Below are 7,426 nucleotides of genomic sequence, written 5' to 3'. Positions count from 1 at the left end.
CATTAATATTATACCTTTTAGTTACCTTTCATTTATTATTAATAATAATTTTAGTAATTATCAAACTTTTAATTAAAAAGAAAACAAATTATTGTTTTCTAATTTATTGTTAAGACAACGTTTTTATACTTAATATATACAATTTTTTCTTGAGAAAATTTATATGTCAACATATATTAGCTCATAAAATTATGATTTTAACAACACAAAAAATAAAGTATTAATAATTAACATATATATATATATGTATGTATAATAAAGACCTATCGATTCTTCTCTTATTTATACAATTTCAACTTTTCCTAATGAACCATCATCTTTTTTGCAACATCGCAACTCGTATTTCTAAAACATCAAAAACAAAGATTTTCGACGGCAAAAGATACTAAACAGTTTAGCACACTAAGACTGTTTTAAGATTGTTAAAAATCTTGTCTTGAAATAATAGAAATATATTTATAAATGATGTTACAAATAAATTAAATAAACTATCATATACGAGGAACACAATCACCATAATAAAATGTTGATTCAAGGCATGTGCTTAGCACACATTTCCCTTAAAATAGTTTCACCGTCTCCTCTTGTGCTAGAGCTTATCACAAATGACTGTCCCCTATGGTACAACGAATCTAGTAGTGATTCAGCACTGAAATCACTACGCAACAAATATGACAAAGTACCTGAATCAATTACGGGGTTTCAATAAAAATACGAGGAGTCGAGAACTCAAAGAAAACTCGATTGAGTAAAGAACTTGAAGAACACTCGATTGAGTGAAGAACTCGAAGAACACTCAAGAAAATAAAGAAAAAACCTTTCGAATTCTAAAGAGATAATGAAATGAACCAAAAAGAGATATGAGATATATTAAATATATGAAGAGTTTCAATATGAGGGGATATTTATGTTAAGGAACCAGACAATCTTACTCCACAAAATCTACAAGTCAAAGATGCAATCAAGTCACAATATATTCCTCCATAATCTTATTGATTGCATAGTTAATTGTTACCCATATTTAGACTCCACAAAATCTGCAAGTCAAAGATGCAATCAAGTCACAATATATTCCTCCATAATTTTAGTGATTGCACAGCTAATTCTTACCCATATTTAGACTTTACATATAACAAATTATAATATAAATAACCTGTACATTTCTCATTCATATATACAATTATTCCTTTTCAATCATACATTTTCTCTACATGGTATCAGAAGTCTAGATCCTACAATATCATCAAACGCCTTCTCCGTCCCAAACCTAACGACCCCGGCTATCCCATCTTCTTTGTCAACCTATCACAATGCAAACCCTTACAAACTACAAACAACACCACCAACTTTACACAATGGTCTTCCCAAATGAAGTCATTCTTATTTGGTTTCGTCCTATTTGACTACCTCACTGGAGAAAAGAAATGCCCACCACTAACAATCACCAAAGACGACAACACTGTCACCCCTAATCCCAGTTACGTCTCATGGTCTCGACAAGACCAACTATTGTTAGGCTCCCTCATCGGCACTCTTGACGCCATGATCGCACCTCTTGTAGCCTTTGCTGCTACATCTCATGAAGCATGGATTGCTCTCAAATCTCTCTACACAAATCCTACTCGCAGCCATATCCTCCAAGTCAAGAAACGACTTGACTCAATCAAAAAGACACCCGATCAAACCATCACTAACTATATGCATCAAATAAAACAATGCACCACTGAACTTGCCAATCTAGGCAAAACTCTAGATCCCGAAGACATCATTGCAAAGGTTCTAAATGGGCTCGATCAAACCCAACACCATTCCATCATCGAAACCGTTGAAGCTCGAGATACTCTCATCCCGTTCGATGCTCTCCATGAAAAACTCATACATCATGAGCTCACCAAACTCCATGACAACACCAACTCCACCTCATCAACACCTACCACTGCTTTTGTCGCAACCTACAAACCATCATCCAATACTCGCCAAAATAACAATTACTCCCGACCTCAATACTCTAAAGACAACAGCCGACAGTCCTCACCACACTACCCCAACCCCTCCTCCTCATCCAACACCAAATCACCTGATGTCTGCCAATATTGTGGCTACACTAGTCACACCATCTCCGTCTGTCGCCACTTCTCTCGTGCCCATCCTAACTTTACACTCAAACCCTTTGTACGTCAATCTCGCTACACTCGTTCTCAAGCCAACACTGCCTATTCATCTCACGCCCCTCTATGTGACTGGATTATAGATAGCGGTGCTACTCACCATTTCACACATGATCTCGATAATCTATCCCTTCACACTCCTTATACAGGCAACGATGATGTTATCATCGGTGATGGCTCATCTCTTCCAATCTCTCACACAGGTTCATTCACTATCACCTCTCAAAACAAATCTTTACTCTTTCAAAATGTTCTTTATGTTCCAAAAATTGCACAAAACATTATATCTGTCTCCATGTTTTGCCTTGATAATAATACACAAATTGAGTTTACCTCTTATTCCTTTCGTTTCAAGGCTATCTCCACGAACAACATCCTACTCCAAGGAACTTTTAATCATGGCATGTACACCTGGTCTTCTTCCTACAAATGTGCCCTTCAAACATCTCTCACATCATCTACTTCAAAGCTATCCACCACGTCTGCTCTCCTATGGCATCACCGTCTTGGCCACCCACCATTTAAAATTTTTTCTTATATTTCAAATTTATATAATTTAGGTTCAATTTCATCCCTTGATTACTGCAATTCTTGCAAGATTAATAAAGCACACAAACTTCCTTTCTCTCAATCCACTCTTACGTCTACAGCTCCCCTTGAATTATTATTTTCAGATGTTTGGACCTCACCCCACCTCTCACATGACAACTACAAATATTATCTAATCTTTTTGGACCATTACACTAAATATGTATGGTTTTACCCTCTCAAAAATAAATCCGACTCTCTCACAGTCTTTCTTGACTTCAAAAAATTAGTTGAAAACTATTTCAAAAGAACGATCAAAACCCTATTCTTTGACAATGGAGGCGAGTTCATCAAATTGGCTCCCACCTTACGCGCTAATGGCATCTCACATCTTACTACACCTCCCCATACCCCTGAACACAACGGCTATGCAGAAGGCCGTCATCGTCACATTGTCGAAACTGGTCTCTCTCTCCTCTCTCATGCCAATCTACTTGTCACTTACTGGACACATGCATTCTCCACCGCTGTGTATCTCATAAATCGATTACCTACACCAACCTTACAAAATGACTCTCCCTACTATCGACTTCTAATTGTCAAACCTATTTATTCCCAATTAAACTCCTTTGGTTGTATATGCTACTCATTACTACAACCTTATGCTTCCAATAAACTAGATCCTCGATCTCAACCATGCATTTATCTTGGTCGTTCCCTAACTCAAAGCGCTTTTCTGTGACTAAATCTTACCACAAACAAAATATACACTTCTCGTCATGTCACTTTCATTGAGCATGATTTTCCATTCCATCGTCTATCAAACCAACAAAATTCAACTTCGCTTCCCTCACCTCACAAATGGTTTCCCACTCCTCTCATACTTATTTCATCACATAACCCTACAACACCATCCACCACTACCACACCCCCACAGAACACACCTCCTACACCACCACATCCATCACATAACCCTACAACACCGTCCACCACTGCCACACCCCCACAAAACACACCTCCTACGCCACCACAACCACCACCCCCCTCCGTCCATTCTCCCTCGTCCTGTAACTCGTCTCACAAACAACATAACCAAACCTAACCCAAAGTATGCCCAACTTACCACTATCTCCTCACCCACGTCACTACCAACCACCCCCAAACAAGCACTCTCCATCCCTCATTGGCGTGATGCTATGCTTGCTGAATACAATGCTCTATGGAAACACAATACATGGACTCTCGCACCACCTAGTGAAGCTCGAAATGTCATTGGTTGTAAATGGGTCTTCAGAATCAAATATAATTCTGATAACACGATTCACAAATACAAAGCTCGGCTTGTGGCAAAAGGTTTTCATCAACAAGCTGGTCTTGACTACTCTGCCACCTTCAGTCCGGTTATCAAACTAGTCACGATTCGACTCACCCTCTCAATTGCTCTCCAACACAACTGGATATTACGCCAACTCGACATCAACAACGCCTTTCTCCAAGGTGATCTCCAAGAGACAGTCTTCATGCAGCAACCATCCGGCTTCATCGACGCTAACAACCCTTCTTATGTGTGTCGTTTAAACAAAGCCATATACGGGTTAAAACAGGCTTCACGCGCATGGTTTACAACCCTCACCTCCTATCTACTACAATTCGGTTTTACAGCATCTCTCGCCGACCCCTCTTTCTTCATTTACAAAAAAAATGGCGATCTCCTATATGCACTTGTTTATATCGATGACATTATCGTAACTGGTCCTTCACCTAATTTTGTCTCGGTTTTTATTTCCAACTTTGCCAAATGCTTTTCTCTCAAGGACTTGGGGAAACTTTACTTCTTCTTAGGGGTGGAAGTACAGCACAACACTTCTGGTATCCTTCTCTCCCAAAGAAAGTACATACACGACCTCCTTCAACGTCATGACATGCTTGACTGCAAACCATCAACTACCCCTATGCTTGCTCACCCTCAACTGCTACAAAATACCTCCACACCTCCATGTGATCCTACTACTTATCGTTCTGCTGTTGGAAGCCTCCAATACTTATACCTCACACGTCCTGACATTGCTTACTCTGTCAACAAGTTAGCCCAGTTCATGCAACACCCGCAAGAAGCTCACTGGACAGCTCTCAAGAACCTCCTCTGCTACCTTCACGGGACTTCTGACCTTGGTTTGCAATTACATCGCAATACTCCGTCATCACTACATGCCTTTAGTGACGCGGATTGGGCAAGCGATGTTGATAACTTCATCTCCACTACAGGTTATATCATATATCTCGGCAAAAATGCTATCTCCTGGACATCTCGCAAACAAAAAACGATTGCCCGATCCTCAACCAAAGCTGAATTTCGTGCCATTGCTGACACCACTTCCGAACTCAATTGGATAAAATCCCTTCTACTTCTACAAGAACTCGACATCCACTTACCTTTTACACCTGTTATATATTGTGATAACTTAAGTGCTACAAATTACTCCGCCAATCCGATTTTTCACTCTCGAATGAAGCATGTTGCTCTCGCTTTTCATTTTATTCGTGAACAAGTCCAAGCTGGAACACTTCGGGTACAACACATCAGTGGACATGATCAGCTCACCGACGGCCTCACCAAACCTCTCCCTCGCCCGCGTTTTGAGTTCCTATTATCCAAGATTGGCCTCTTCAATGGAAGGTCCATCTTGAGGAGGAATGTTAAGGAACCAGACAATCTTACTCCACAAAATCTGCAAGTCAAAGATGCAATCAAGTCACAATATATTCATCCATAATCTTAGTGATTGCACAGCTAATTGTTACCCATATTTAGACTCCACAAAATCTGCAAGTCAAAGATGCAATCAAGTCACAATATATTCCTCCATAATCTTAGTGATTGCACAGCTAATTCTTACCCATATTTAGACTTTACATATAACAAATTGTAATATAAATAACCTGTACATTTCTCATTCATATATACAATTATTCATTTTCAATCATACATCTTCTCTACAATTTATAGCTGGAAATTAAACAATCATAATAAATTTATTTATCAATCTAACAACTATCATTCCTAGACTCTTGACATTTCAAGACTCTTGTATATTTATACATTGGCCTTCGATCTTATCTATTGACAATAATTTCAAAAAAAAAATCATATTTGAATTTGATATGAATTTATATTTATTTGGATTAAATTATATTTAATTTATTTCTTATTTCCATTTAATTAATGGAATTAGTTTAAAATTTTAACAACATTTAATTATATCTATATAATTTGTAAAAGTATTAAAATGTTGATAAAAACAACCCAACAAAAGCTATATAAGACAAAATAAGACAATAATTGTCGAAAGTCACCCACAAAACAAAATTTTAAAGCAAATCAATCAACATGAAAAGAAATCAGAACAACGAAATGCTCTCTGATGGAAACAAAGCACGACATCTAATGGGTTGCCTGAATAAGGGTAACATCTTTAACATCTCCACACTTAAAAGGTGGTTAGTTGCACTCACAATCCTCATCGATGATTGGAGTCACAATTAAGACTAATATTACTGTAAAGTTGAGTGACTGAATCTAAATATGTTTGATGGTACAATGTTTGATAAAATTTATGTTGTCTTAAATATGTTCCTAATTTTTGTTTCAAAAACCAATGAAATGCAAATCATCACCTGAATCCTATGTACTTAGTATGCCTGAACAACTTTGCCAAAACAACTTAATTTATAATAGATTCATAGTAATGTTGAAGGTAACTAATTTTTTAAAATGATTTTTGTCAAAAATTATGGTAAAACTATAGACTAAATAGAGTTCAAACACAATGTATGGCTAAGGTTGTATTAGTTACAAACCAAGAAACATCACACACCAAAACCACATTCTAGATTAAAAAGAACTACAATGTCCAAAACATTCAACATCATGCAGATTCTTATATAGAGTGGTCTTAAAAAATGTAAAAAATTCGTCGCCTGAGAGATTCAAACTCTCGCGGGGAAACCCCATGTACTTAGCAGGCACACGCCTTAACCACTCGGCCAAAGCGACTTGATGTTAGTTCAATTTTATATTTTCCTATCTAATCATTCAATTATTCCATAATTTTGTAAAGGTTTCAAAATTTTGTAGAAAAAATAACCCAACAAATATAATTGAACAAAAATAAAGCAATTCAAACGTAAACTATGAAAAAAGTTGCCCTATGTTATAACAAAATCAAATCTCAATATGCCACAAATAAGTCAATCAAAAATAAAAAAATAAAATATCCACTTATAGTTACTGCTAGGCTAGAAGAGGAAATTAATGACGCCTAACATATTCTAATTCTGGCAGGAAACCCATGTTTTAAGGGGCTTACACACATTATAACTGGTAAGACACTTTTAGTACTCGGCCATAGCAACATGTTGTTTGTAATTTGTTTTATTTTTTTTTTAAATTTATTAGTTAATAATATAACTAATAATGGTATAAATGTAATATTTTATATAAATCAAAATAAAACAATTTAATTAAATCAGGTTTATATCTTATAGGTATATTTATCTATTTTTAATTTTATAAAGGGCTAAACTAAAAATAATTAAACAAAATTAACTAACATCATATTTATTTATAACACTAATGGTTCACATTTGAGGTACATTTCTCCTCTATGTCTCCATTAACTTAGGGAAAGTCAATTAAGTATTCATCAATTGAAATAACCATTTAAACTTAA

At 36.3% G+C, this 7,426-nt stretch overlaps 1 non-coding gene across 1 annotated transcript; it reads right to left on the bottom strand.

Annotated features, from left to right (window-relative positions):
• Nucleotides 1-6,668: 6,668 nt before the first annotated feature.
• TRNAS-GCU lies at nucleotides 6,669-6,750 on the bottom strand. The gene has a single exon. It is a non-coding gene; the product is annotated as a tRNA-Ser (tRNA).
• Nucleotides 6,751-7,426: the final 676 nt, after the last annotated feature.

This window comes from Impatiens glandulifera, unplaced genomic scaffold (assembly GCF_907164915.1).
Source record: "Impatiens glandulifera unplaced genomic scaffold, dImpGla2.1, whole genome shotgun sequence".
NCBI lineage: Eukaryota > Viridiplantae > Streptophyta > Magnoliopsida > Ericales > Balsaminaceae > Impatiens > Impatiens glandulifera.
The sequence above is the reverse complement of the archived record's forward strand: the minus strand, read 5'-3'. Positions and strand labels throughout refer to the sequence as shown.